Genomic DNA, 14,807 nt, shown 5'->3' with positions numbered 1-14,807 from the left:
AGATCTGCCTTTGTTGGTGTTATTTAAAATCTGTTTTGTTGTTTATACAGCACAGTAGAGGCTCTCTGCAAAGGATGTCATTGGCAATTTGCCAGGAGCATTGTGCCTAGTTTGTAGGGAAAGGATCACTTTGCATCCATCTTTTGTGCCAATTTATGGCTCATTGAGGCTATCAGTCCTCAATGGCAGGTGGCACCTGCTGGTCAAACACAAGCCATGGAACTTGATGATACAGCTTTCAGCTACCGCCATCTTCAATGTAGATGTGCAGTCCTTGGATGCCATATGCCACGGTACATAATACTAACACAGGTGGAGGCCCCGGGGTCAAGTTGGGGTCTGATACTTGGGGTCTGATAGCCTCAATGAGCCATAAATTGGCACAAAAGATGGAAATGTTCATTTATTTGGACATTTGATTTACTAGAACACAATAGTATTACTTTCACATCAGGTGACAACCTTGATCTTCAGAATCATGTTACTATCAGAAGCTTGATATTCTGTTGGTGAAGATGCATAATTACAAAACATGAAACTCTAGGACCAGGAGAAGATTGTCCAGCCATGTCTACCATAATGAGGGAATGAATTAATGGATTATTTTAATAGAAAATGGAAACACCCTGGTGACTGTGCTACAAGTAAAATAATAGTTTGGCTTCATTTATAAAAATCAAGTGTTTTCTTTTTCTATTCTCAGGTCAAAATCTCCACTTCTTTAATAAATGGTTTTTATATCCCTCTCCTACCATCTTCAAAGGTGTGTGTCACAGCAAACCTCCTCCAGCCAAGCATGGCTGGCTGTAATTCCCTTCAGAACCCTTTAATGTTGTTTCAGGCATTCCCCCAAGGTTGTCATTTGACATCAATGTAAGACGTAAGCATAGTGCCTATGCAGCATACATGCCCTCCATGGGCCCATTTGGCTGTGCTTGGGGATCTGCACACAAAATCAGTATCTTTGTTTTCTGTTAAAATGTACACTGTAAAATGATGAGGTATTGCAAGGGAGTCATAATCCCAGCACTTGATCTTTGGTTTTAGTTTATTCATATTAAGTCACAATGGGGTACATTTCCTGTTGTAAGCACAATGGGCATGCCTCTCAAATTGGTTTTGCATCCCTTGTGCATGAAAAACCCAACATGTGTGCATGCAAAGTGGGTGATATCTTGTGAAAATGGGCCACTGCTCAGTTTTCATGTACAAATGGAGGGTTTTCTGCAAGCCAAAGAGTTATATGTGTGATTTTTTTTTTTTTGGTGTGCTCCATGGTATCAGAACGTGTGGTCCAACATATTAATTATTAGTTAAATATGAACTAGTTGTCATGATTTAACAAAAACTGGAGCACTGACCAGCACAATTTAAATGTGTTTTTATCTGGGCTACAGAGTTCTGCCTTCATCTTGCTCTGTTCCCTTACTAATGTAATTTCCATCCCCTTCCTACTGTCTTTGTGCATCTGCCTCGTAATTAATTTCGCCTCACACCTGCAGTGACTTCTTGATTAACTATTTCTTTAGATAAAATGATAAGTACAGATATTTGATTTATTTTACTATATAAAACATATTTTGGATAATTAAGTCACTTTACAATGGTGGCTGGCATTATGAGCCCCATTTTACAGAGGCACAGAGAAATTAAGTGATTTGTGTAAGGACATACACCAAATCTGCATCAGACCTAAGACTAGAATCTAGGTTTTGTGACAGCTAGGTCCATGCTTACTGTCTTCCGCTAAGCCTGATGGGAGACTCCCAGAGAATACGCACTAAAAAACACTGGGGAGGGTGGATTTTTGACAAGAGAGAAGGTGAGAAAAGGAACACCGATTACAGCCTGAATTGCCTTGGGCACTTCTGGGGAAGTCTAAGCAACAGATTTAAAATATTTAGTCTGCCTTGAAACTCAGGCTCAAATCTAGGCTGGTTTGTCTTTGCTTTTCACCCTCAAGATAAATAAGCTGCATTCTAAGCTGTTTGATCTGTACATCTTTCAGACAAGAACTTAAAAATTTGAAGGTAAAAACGTGGCTCCGTTGAAGTAAATGGGAGCTTTGCCATCTATTTCAGTGGGGCCAGGATTTCACTTTGAAGCTCTATCTGCTATCACATTTTTTAAGATGAGGAGTTCACCTCAGTATCACTGTATAAAATGTCCCTCTTCCCACTGTGGTGCAGTGCACAGTTAGACAGCTGGCTGGTGCCCACATCCACAGAGTCCTGCTGCAATGTAGTATTGATCTATCTGTCTAATAGGTACAGTGCCTTGGTATGCAAGGTGCTATATAAACGTAAAATATTATTGCAATGCACTCGACTTAACTGGGACAGTTGCTTTATTGGAAACTTCCCAGATTAATGAAGCCTAATGATAGCAGATTTTTAATGACTGCTTCTTAATTGGTGCATATTAGCATATATACTGCATGATGGATTTTTTGTTAGTGCCAAGTAGTTAAATGGTGTGGAAAAAGGTGAATATTTAAGATATGGGGTGAAATTCTTGCCCCACTCAAATAAAAGGCAAAATTCCCATTTACTTCAATAGGGCCAGGATTTCATCCATTGTCTTTTAAAAGAGAAATCTGTCACATTAAATGGCAAGGGTGGCTGGTTTCTGGAGGCATCCAGCCAAACATAATGGAAATCACAAGTTCCGTTTGTATGTCTACCCTCCATTATGTCCCATCATTAATGCAGTTTTAAGATAAAGATGTTAAGCACTCCCTATTTCAGCTTCATATTGACCCCATCCCTTCCACTCCACTAATGTCTCCACCCTGGTCATCTTCTACCCACTAGTTGCCTCTGTGTTCACTTCCATCCTGCCCTCTGTGCATGATACAGCCTCCCTGAGCTTAGTTGCAGGGCTCTTCACCTGCCTCTTAAAGACCCACTTCTGTCATGCTGCCGAGAGTGAATCCAATTGTCTTATGTAAATATACCTTATTTCTTGCCCTCCTAAATTCTGTCTACATGCCTGTCTATCCTTAGTGTGTGAGCTCCTCACAGTGAACACTGTCCCTTCTGAATGTGTGGAAAAACACCTACCACATTCAGAGGGCAGGTCTACACTACAACAGGGATCAACGCTTCGAGATCGATCCACCAGGCGGTTGATTTAGCGGGTCTGCCAAATCGACGCAGATCACTCTCCAGTCGACCCCTGTACTCTACCCCCAACGAGACGTGTAAGGTAAGTCGATGGGAGATTTTCTCCCATCGACCCCCTGCAGTGTAGACCCTGTGGTAACTCGACCTAAGGTATGTCAACTCCAGTTACATTATTCACATAGCTGGAGTTGCATAGTGTAGGTCGACTTACCGCAGTAGTGTAGACATAGCCTGAGTGTTGCCATAAACAAGCAGGGATAGATTTTTTCAGAAGTGCTCAGCTCCCAGCAGCTCTCACTGTAAGTCTCAATTTGTATGAGAATGGGGAACTGTTGAGTGCTTACCACTTCTGAAAATGTCGCCATTTATTTAGGGCCTAAGTCGGTGCTGTTGGATCTGAGCTCTTTTGAAAATCTTGCCTACAATAAATAAATAATAATAATACACAAAAAGCAGGAATACATATGTAATGTTGAAAGTTCATTAATTTTGTTTTCTTGTTCTGATGCAAAAAGATATGGTCTCTCTTTATATCATTATAGATTATCTGCTAATAAAACTAATGAATACAAAGAGGAATTCCTTATACAGTCCTACATACAGAAAATCTTCAGGTTTTTTTTTAGTGCTCATTAAGATCTACAATACAAAGATTGAAAAAAGTCAGGTCAATGGTTCTGAACTTCTGAGCATTTTAAATTCAGTCGGTCAGAGTTGGAGATGATCTCCAGTGTGAGATGATTCCCCAGCTGAGATTAAATTTAAGTAACCACTCAGAAGACAGACAATAATAGGCTGCTTAATTAAAATGGTCTTCTAATAAATGTAGAGCAGAACTATATTCATTAGTCAGGGGATACTCTGTACAGCCTCTTGTACAGGTTTTCCTGCACACACATTTCTTTAGCAGATTGGGCCACTTCAGACAAGAATTTGGGTATGGATATATTGCATATCTTCAGTATGCATTAGCTAATGTTTAAATATCTACGACTCTGGATTAATACAATCCTCAATCCTGTAAAGGAAGCATGGATCCTTACTTCCCCAGGGGGTACAATTAAAGTAAAAGTTTATCCAAAGATATCTGCTTAAAGAAAAAAAATTATCATCAGTGGGTCTTAAACCTGTTAAGCCCCCAGTGACCCAACCATGTGTATATCTATATATATTATACATATATATTATATATAATGTAAAATATATTTTAGAAGCCAAAAAACAATAAAGATTTAATAAAAGCACAGGATATAAGCATTATTGAAACTATGAATTCTATAGGATCTCAAATAATGACTGATCTTTAGATAAAAGGAGTACTTGTGGCACCTTAGAGACTAACCAATTTATTTGAGCATAAGCTTTCGTGAGCTACAGCTCACTTCATCGGATGCATACTGTGGAAAATACATAAGATGTTTATATACATACAAACCATGAAAAAATGGGTGTTTACCACTACAAAAGGTTTTCTCTCCCCCTACCCTACTCTCCTGCTGGTAATAGCTTATCTAAAGTGATCACTCTCCTTACAATGTGTATGATAATCAAGGTGGGCCATTTCCAGCACAAATCCAGGGTTTAACAAGAACTGACAGAGGAAGGGAGGGGGGTAGGAAAAAACAAGGGGAAATAGGTTACCTTGCATAATGACTCCCAGTCTCTATTCAAGCCTAAGTTAATTGTATCCAATTTGCAAATGAATTCCAATTCAACAGTCTCTCGCTGGAGTCTGGTTTTGAAGTTTTTCTGTTGTAATATCGCAACTTTCATGTTTGTAATCGCGTGACCAGAGAGATTGAAGTGTTCTCCGACTGGTTTATGAATGTTATAATTCTTGACATTTATTTATTCTCTACGTAAAAGAATAAATAGACACAAATCAGATGTCAAGAATTATAACATTCATAAACCAGTCGGAGAACACTTCAATCTCTCTGGTGGCCCACCTTGATTATCATACACATTGTAAGGAGAGTGATCACTTTAGGTAAGCTATTACCAGCAGGAGAGTAGGGTAGGGGGAGAGAAAACCTTTTGTAGTGGTAAACACCCATTTTTTCATGGTTTGTATGTATATAAACATCTTATGTATTTTCCACAGTATGCATCCGATGAAGTGAGCTGTAACTCACGAAAGCTTATGCTCAAATAAATTGGTTAGTCTCTAAGGTGCCACAAGTACTCCTTTTCTTTTTGAGAATACAGACTAACACGGCTGTTACTCTGAAAACTGATCTTTAGATAAAATTTGACTATCATCTCTGTTCAACATTGGTTATGACTTGATTTTCCCAAGGCTCTTTCTCTTACTGGCAAGAAATCATATTTTCAGTGCCAGTGTTAGTTGCCCTATGTCTCAGTATAAAGGATGTGATTGCCTTGGTTACATCTCTGAAAATATTAAATGATTCTCTTTGTGTAAAAAGAATAAGTTGATCCATGATTTTTCTGTTTGTTTGTTTGTTTGTTCTTCTGCATTCGCCTGGTTTTCATTCTCCTTTGTTTTTCACCCCTTCCTATCCTCTATGGACAATTTTGCCATTGTTTCAGTTTTATGCATTGAGTTAATCCCTAGAGAGCCATCTATAACGTGATCCATTCTGCCTTCCAGTCAGTTATGGCACCCATTGACAACATTTGGGGAAAAAAATGTTTTTGATCATTTCAGACTCAGTGCTAGCAGCCTGGGAGCTTAGTATTGTCACTGTTTTTTATTGACAGGATCATCTTCTGTTTTTTTACTTTCTCTTTTCTAGGTCAAAGAGTTTATGCCATCAGAAGTGTCTGACTTAAGGTGTATTAGTACCTTCATGAGCAGAAAATACTGGGTACAAAAGAGCTCTTTAATCTAGCAGAGAAAGGCATAACAAGAACCAATGGCTAAACATTAAAGCCAGACAAATTATCTTTAGAAATAAGGCACACATTTTTAACAGTGAGAGTGATTAACCATTGCAACAAAGTACCAAGGGCAGTGGTAGATTCTCCATCACTTGAAGTGTTCAGATGAAGACTGGATGCCTTTCTGGAAGATATGCTTTAGTTAATCCCAAATTACTGGGCTCAATACAGGAGTAACTGAATGAAAGTCTATTGCCTTTGTTATACAGGAGGTCAGACTAGGGGATCTAATGGTCCCTTTTGACCTTAAATTCTATGAATTTATGACTAAACCAGCCATGAACAACAATCACTGGTCTTAAAGTGTTAGGAAAATCCTGATCTGAGACATGTACAGATCAGAAAAGGCAGATCATTAAATAAGTATTACAAAGGCAGTTAAAGACAAGTGCAGTGCAAAAATTACATAACTGCAGGGAATCTTCAGCACTAGAGGAGCATGAGAGCCAGTGCCACAAAACAATCCTATGCTTTGGGGCAAGAGGGCACCAAACAGCTGGAGGCAGCCATTTGTGTGAGGAAATTGGCTGTAAGTACCTCGTTCAACGATTAGGAGTGACTGATTCTATTGCTTCCTTTGGTGAAATGATTACATAAAAATATTTTGCCCCACTGGCATTTCTGGTGACACACCCCATGCATATGTGCATGTTCAAGCACACACAGTTTATATACCCGGTAGTTATAATGGCCTCAGATATGACTGTACATCTTAACTTGATGAACAAGGAGCATTGTTGAGAGGTATGAGAATGCTCTTAGTAAAGCTGCATGCCCCTGTGGAACATGAGGATTCTGTTCTGACCCCCAAATGTCCCAAAATTCAAGCTCTTTGATTCTGTGTGTATTTTTCCTAGTCATTATTGCCAGTTCTCTTTCTTTCTTTCTTTCTTTCTTTCTTTCTTTCTTTCTTTCTTTCTTTCTTTCTTTCTTTCTTTCTTTCTTTCTTTCTTTCTTTCCCTATATATAATCCCATATCTCAGTTTGGCCCATATGTGTTATTTTATTTCCAGCGTTAGAATGAATTCCATCACTTCCCTATAGTATTGACTTTCATGAGCATGACACCTATCCCGTCTCTAATATACTCTTCTCTCTGTAATATTATCCGTGCTTACTGCAGCAGCTTAGCTTCGGATAGTTGTAGCATTGGTTGCTGTGCCCCAGCTGATGTTTGTCACCGAGTCCTCTTTCAGCATGCCTTTCCTGTGCCTAATCAGCACCATTCAACAGCAGCATAGCCTGTCTCCAAAGCCTCACTTTTATAGGAAGTTTAGTGGATTACCTTTTCAAAACTGAGATGTGTGATAAATGCTTCCCTGTCTGTTCCACTGGGGACAGGGATAGGTCTGCATGTAGGGCCAAATTTACAAAGCTATTTAGGCATAAAGTTGTAGATGGGTGCCGGGGAGGATCTACAAAATTCCAAAGCAGCTTAGGTGCCTTACTCACATTGATTTTTCATGTGACTATGCATCTTTGTTAACTTACATTTATATTTTAGCATCTCAATGAAATTAGAATCAGTTGTAGCAGTCTCTTGAAATTAGGCCAGTTATTTAAGTAGCTAAGTATGGTCCCTAATTTTAACTACCTGAGTTTGAAAATGTTGGCCACATTTAGTAAAGAACCTCTAATAGATTATAAAATAAATGCTAGTATAATAAAAATTCTGCTGGACTCCAAGGTATATTTTTTGAAGAAGAGTATTTTTATTATAATGGATTTTATCATACAAATATTTCATTTTAGGGCAAAGTTATAGAGTACAACACCAAGCCATAATCTAAAATGCAAACAGATAATCTCCATACTGAGACATGCTAGATGGGTATGACTGTTGCTATTGGAAAAGTATTTTGGCAGAATCCTCCATAAGAAAAATTTGGCATCTTTCTGCTCTTTTTATATCTCTTCCTTGGGAAGTTGAGTGGATTCTGTAGTCCTACAGCTTCTATTATCCAGCTCAATAAGTATGTACCATACTACCCCTCACTTCTCTGCAAGACTGTGCATGACCAGGGAACAACTGATCCTCTTGTTCCTAGTAAAATGTATTCTTCTGATTCTGTTTAACTTCCTTTAAGATCACAGCATTTCTGTGGATGGCTGCTAGAAATAGCAGGTGCTTTTTCTATTTCATCACAGCAATGCTTGGAATATTTGTAATGTAACCAGATGCCTCTCTTTGTTTCTTAAAAAGTATAAAGAATATTTCACCAATTCTTATTCTTCTCTGCCTTTCTGATTTTATGAACAGAATTTTCCTTTAAGTGCCTGTCTTTCTTTGATAATCCGGTAGGTCACCTTGTTATATTAATAACTACAGAATGCATAACATCCCTTTTTTAAAAGAAATCACTGGTATATATAGACATGGAAGCTGTACCATCTCTGTGTCTCATAAAAGTTAGAATAATTTCTCTTGGCATCTTTTATCATGTAAGTGTCATCAGAATATAATGTTTTCATTAAGATTGTGCTCAATGATTTTTCCTTTTTTTATTTTATTTGGCTATTAAGTGCCTTACAAGATGTATAATATATAATGCTTTCTGCAGAACTGCTGCTTTGGAGTGTGTGGGGATTGTGTGTAAATCCTCATAAATCCAGATGAGGTTTTCCTACCTGTAATTATTTTATTTTAGATTTCTCATAAAGAAAACTGAGATTATATCCTGATTAGTTTCAAATCAACTAAATTGCTTTCTGCTCAGATCATATATCAATAATACCATATAGTAAGCTGTGTCTTGGAGCCAAACAGAGCCTAATTCTGTGGTCATAGAATATCAGGGTTGGAAGGGACCTCAGAAGATCATCTAGTCCAAACCCCTGCTCAAAGCAGGACCAATCCACAGCTAAAAATCATCCCAGCCAGGGCTTTGTCAAGCCTGACCTTAAAAACTTCTAAGGAAGGAGATTCCACCACCTCCCTAGGTAATGCATTCCAGTGTTTCACCACCCTCCTAGTGAAAAAGTTTTTCCTAATATCCAACCTAAACCTCCCCCACTGCAACTTGGGACCATTACTCCTTGTTCTGTCATCTGCTACCACTGAGAACAGTCTAGATCCATCCTCTTTGGAACCCCCTTTCAGGTAGTTGAAAGCAGCTATCAAATCCCCTCTCATTCTTCTCTTCTGCAGACTAGACAATCCCATTCCCTCAGCCTCTCCTCATAAGTCATGTGTTCCAGTCCCCTAATCATTTTTATTGCCCTCCGCTGGACGCTTTCCAATATTTCCACATCCTTCTTGTAGTGTGGGTCCCAAAACTGGACACAGTACTCCAGATGAGGCCTCACCAATGTCGAACAGAGGGGAATGATCACGTCCCTCGATCTGCTGGCAGTGCCCCTACGTATACATCCCAAAATGCCATTGGCCTTCTTGGCAACAAGGGCACACTGTTGACTCATGTCCAGCTTCTCGTCCACTGTAACCCTAGGTCCTTTTTTGCAGAACTGCTGCTGAGCCATTCGGTCCCAGTCTGTAGAGGTGAATGGGATTCTTCCGTCCTAAGTGCAGGACTCTGCACTTGTCCTTGTTGAACCTCATCAGATTTCTTTTGGTCCAATCCTCTAATTTGTCTAGGGCACTCTGTATCCTATCCCTACCCTCCAGCGTATCTACCTCTCCTCCCAGTTTAGTGTCATCTGCAAACTTGCTGAGGGTGCAATCCACACCATCCTCCAGATCATTAATGAAGATATTGAACAAAACCGGCCCAAGGACCTACCCTTGGGGCACTCCACTTGATACCGGCTGCCAACTAGACACGGAGCCATTGATCCTACCCGTTGAACCCAACAATCTAGCCAGCTTTCTATCCACCTTACTGTCTATTCATCCAGCCCATACTTCTTTAACTTACTGGCAAGAATACTGTTGGAGACCATGTCAAAAGCTTTGCTAAAGTCAAGGAACAACACGTCCACTGCTTTCCCCTCATCCACAGAGCAAGTTATCTCGTCATAGAAGGCAATTAGATTAGTCAGGCATGACTTGCCCTTGGTAACTCCATGCTGACTGTTCCGGATCACTTTCCTCTCCTCTAAGTGCTTCAGAATTGACTCCTTGAGGACCTGCTTCATGATTTTTCCAGGGACTGAGGTGAGGCTGACTGGCCTGTAGTTCCCAGGATCCTCCTTCTTCCCTTTTTTAAAGATGGGCACTACATTAGCCTTTTTCCAGTCGTCCGGGACCTCCCTCGATCGCCATGAGTTTTCAAAGATAATGGCCAATGGTTCTGCAATCACATCCACCAACTCCTTTAGCACTCTCAGATGCAGCTCATCTGGCCCCATGGACTTGTGCTCGTCCAGCTTTTCTACATAGTCCCGAGCCACTTCTTTCTTCACAGAGGGCTGGTCACCTCCTCCCCATGCTGTGCTGCCCAGTGCAGCAGTCTGGGAGCTGACCTTGTTCGTGAAGACAGAGGCAAAGAAAGCATTGAGTACATTAGCTTTTTCCACATTCTCTGTCACTAGGTTGCCTAGTTGTCACTAGGTTGTCACTAGCTGCACCTCCAGGTGTGATTTGGCCTTCCTGATTTCACTCCTGCATGCCCGAGCAATATTTTTATACTCTTCCCTGGTCATTTGTCCAATCTTCCACTTCTTGTAAGCTTAATTTTTGTGTTTAAGATCAGCAAGGATTTCACTGTTAAGCCAAGCTGGTCGCCTGCCATATTTACTATTCTTTCTACACATCGGGATGGTTTGTCCCTGTAATCTCAATAAGGATTCTTTAAAATACAGCCAGCTCTCCTGGACTCCTTTCCTCACAAATCCTGGGAGACAGGCCAGCCCTTGCCTACAGACAGCCCCCCAACCTGAAGCAAATACTCACCAGCAACCACATACCACACAACAGAACCACTAACCCAGGAACCTATCCTTGCAACAAAGCCCGTTGCCAACTGTGCCCACATATCTATTCAGGGGACACCATCACAGGGCCTAATAACATCAGCCACACTATCAGAGGCTCGTTCACCTGCACATCTACCAATGTGATATATGCCATCATGTGCCAGCAATGCCCCTCTGCCATGTACATTGGTCAAACTGGACAGTCTCTACGTAAAAGAATAAATGGACACAAATCATAGAATCATAGAATATCAGGGTTGGAAGGGACCCCAGAAGGTCATCTAGTCCAACCCCCTGCTCAAAGCAGGACCAATTCCCAGTTAAATCATCCCAGCCAGGGCTTTGTCAAGCCTGACCTTAAAAACCTCTAAGGAAGGAGATTCTACCACCTCCCTAGGTAACGCATTCCAGTGTTTCACCACCCTCTTAGTGAAAAAGTTTTTCCTAATATCCAATCTAAACCTCCCCCATTGCAACTTGAGACCATTACTCCTCGTTCTGTCATCTGCTACCATTGAGAACAGTCTAGAGCCATCCTCTTTGGAACCCCCTTTCAGGTAGTTGAAAGCAGCTATCAAATCCCCTCTCATTCTTCTCTTCTGCAGACTAAACAATCCCAGCTCCCTCAGCCTCTCTTCATAAGTCATGTGCTCTAGACCCCTAATCATTTTTGTTGCCCTTCGCTGGACTCTCTCCAATTTATCCACATCCTTCTTGTAGTGTGGGGCCCAAAACTGGACACAGTACTCCAGATGAGGCCTCACCAGTGTCGAATAGAGGGGAACGATCACATCCCTCGATCTGCTCGCTATGCCCCTACTTATACATCCCAAAATGCCATTGGCCTTCTTGGCAACAAGGGCACACTGTTGACTCATATCCAGCTTCTCGTCCACTGTCACCCCTAGGTCCTTTTCCGCAGAACTGCTGCCTAGCCATTCGGTCCCTAGTTTGTAGCGGTGCATTGGATTCTTCCATCCTAAGTGCAGGACCCTGCACTTATCCTTATTGAACCTCATCAGATTTCTTTTGGCCCAATCCTCCAATTTGTCTAGGTCCTTCTGTATCCTATCCCTCCCCTCCAGCGTATCTACCACTCCTCCCAGTTTAGTATCATCTGCAAATTTGCTGAGGGTGCAATCCACACCATCCTCCAGATCATTTATGAAGATATTGAACAAAACCGGCCCCAGGACCGACCCCTGGGGCACTCCACTTGACACCGGCTGCCAACTAGACATGGAGCCATTGATCACTACCCGTTGAGCCCGACAATCTAGCCAGATTTCTACCCACCTTATAGTGCATTCATCTAGCCCATACTTCCTTAACTTGCTGACAAGAATACTGTGGGAGACCATGTCAAAAGCTTTGCTAAAGTCAAGAAACAATACATCCACTGCTTTCCCTTCATCCACAGAACCAGTAATCTCATCATAAAAGGCGATTAGATTAGTCAGGCATGACCTTCCCTTGGTGAATCCATGCTGACTGTTCCTGATCACTTTCCTCTCATGTAAGTGCTTCAGGATTGATTCTTTGAGGACCTGCTCCATGATTTTTCCAGGGACTGAGGTGAGGCTGACTGGCCTGTAGTTCCCAGGATCCTCCTTCTTCCCTTTTTTAAAGATTGGCACTACATTAGCCTTTTTCCAGTCATCCGGGACTTCCCCCGTTCGCCACGAGTTTTCAAAGATAATGGCCAAGGGCTCTGCAATCACAGCCGCCAATTCCTTCAGCACTCTCGGATGTAACTCGTCCGGCCCCATGGACTTGTGCACGTCCAGCTTTTCTAAATAGTCCCTAACCACCTCTATCTCCACAGAGGGCTGGCCATCTCTTCCCCATTCTGTGATGCCCAGCGCAGCAGTCTGGGAGCTGACCTTGTTAGTGAAAACAGAGGCAAAAAAAGCATTGAGTACATTAGCTTTTTCCACATCCTCTGTCACTAGGTTGCCTCCCTCATTCAGTAAGGGGCCCACACTTTCCTTGGCTTTCTTCTTGTTGCCAACATACCTGAAGAAACCCTTCTTGTTACTCTTGACATCTCTTGCTAGCTGCAGCTCCAGATGTCAGATGTCAGATGTCAGATGTCAGGAATTATAACATTCATAAACCAGTCGGAGAACACTTCAATCTCTCTGGTCACGTGATTACAGACATGAAAGTTGCGATATTACAACAGAAAAACTTCAAATCCAGACTCCAGCGAGAGACTGCTGAATTGGAATTCATTTGAAAATTGGATACAATTAACTTAGGCTTGAATAGAGACTGGGAGTGGCTAAGTCAATATGCAAGGTAACCTATTTCCCCTTGTTTTCCTAACCCCTCCCCCCCTTCCTCAGATGTTCTTGTTAAATCCTGGATTTGTGCTGGAAATGGCCCACCTTGATTATCATACACATTGTAAGGAGAGTGATCACTTTAGATAAGCTATTACCAACAGGAGAGTGGGTTTGTTTGTGGGGGGAGCGGGGGGGAACCTGGATTTGTGCTAGAAATGGCCCACCTTGATTATCATACACATTGTAAGGAGAGTGATCACTTTACATAAGCTATTACCAGCAGAAGAGTGGGGTGGGGGGAGAGAAAACCTTTTGTAGTGATAAACACCCATTTTTTCATGATTTGTGTGTATGAAACAAACATCTTCTGTATTTTCCACAGTATGCATCCGATGAAGTGAGCTGTAGTTCACGAAAGCTTATGCTCAAATAAATTGGTTAGTGTCTAAGGTGCCACACGTACTCCTTTTCTTTTTCCCCCTCTTGTTATTCACCCAGGGGATCGCAGCTGACTGGCTTTTTATAACAGACAGGCCCACTCAAGGCTCACCTGGAACAAAGCATTCCCAATTCACACTTTTCAAACAAACAACCAATCAAGCACATGGTCAAACTGTCAAACTGTCCCCACAACAGACACTCGGATAGTCACCAACACAGCCTCCCTAATGCAGCCCTTAGCATACCTCAACTGGTCCTTAACTGAGCAAAACTCCTGTAGATTTCAGTGCTCTTTGCACCCATTTACTGCAGGACTGAGTTTGGTCCCCACATAACACCAACTCTGTGGCACACCCACTGAGTACCAAATAGGTGCAAGTCACACTACTTTGCCATTTCCGTGTTCTGACCTCTTAATGCAGCAGGTAATTTATGTCATCATTTATGTCGCTGCTGTATTTGGGCCCCAGTTAGTGCTGGTTGGAGAACTTTTGCCTACAGTTTTTGATGAAAGGTACAAACAATTTTTCACAAAGCTTTTTGTGAATTTTTCACCTAGTTTTGTTTTTACCTGCTCTCTCTTTAATCTTTGTCCAAAAGAAAATGGCTGAAGGCAATAGAAGATATGTTAGAGAATTTTCAACAGTCTGGGTCAAATCCATGACAGTGCAGCTCCATTGATTTGAATGGATTTGTAGCAGGGAGGAATCTGGCGCTCTCAGTCTACTATCTCTGGGTGAGAGATGAGTTTTATTGGTAATGCAGGGCAGCAGAGAGTTCACACTAAGGACCATATCCTGCAATGATCTCCATGTGGGCAGATCCTTCACCTGCATGGAATCTTGCTGACTTCCTGGAGGTTCTTCACAGGAGCTGGAGTTTGCTCTTGTCGAGCCATTTGCAGGATCTGAGCCCAAGCTAGTTTGTTCTTCAAGTAAGCAAGAGACTTCAGCCCAGGGTAAGCTCTGGGTTTTATCTTTAGGTTGATAAACATTCATGAGAAAATATTAACCAAAACAGTTGCATTATACGGTAGTTTCCTACATGTAATAGAGACCATTGTGATCATTTCATCCCACTTCCTATGTAGCACAGGCCATATAATTTCACCCAGAATGTCCTGCATCAAGCACAATAATAGAGCTGGGCAAACAACTGATTTTTCGGTTTTTTG

General features: G+C 41.5%; 1 protein-coding gene across 1 annotated transcript in view; it reads left to right on the top strand.

Annotated features, from left to right (window-relative positions):
• CNBD1 (cyclic nucleotide binding domain containing 1) overlaps positions 1–14,807 on the top strand; it is a 278,638-nt gene that overhangs the window by 177,690 nt on the left and 86,141 nt on the right. The window lies entirely within an intron of this gene.

The sequence above is a fragment of the Natator depressus genome, chromosome 2 (assembly GCF_965152275.1).
Source record: "Natator depressus isolate rNatDep1 chromosome 2, rNatDep2.hap1, whole genome shotgun sequence".
In the NCBI taxonomy this organism is placed as follows: domain Eukaryota; kingdom Metazoa; phylum Chordata; order Testudines; family Cheloniidae; genus Natator; species Natator depressus.
This window is presented reverse-complemented; position numbering and strand designations above follow the sequence as displayed.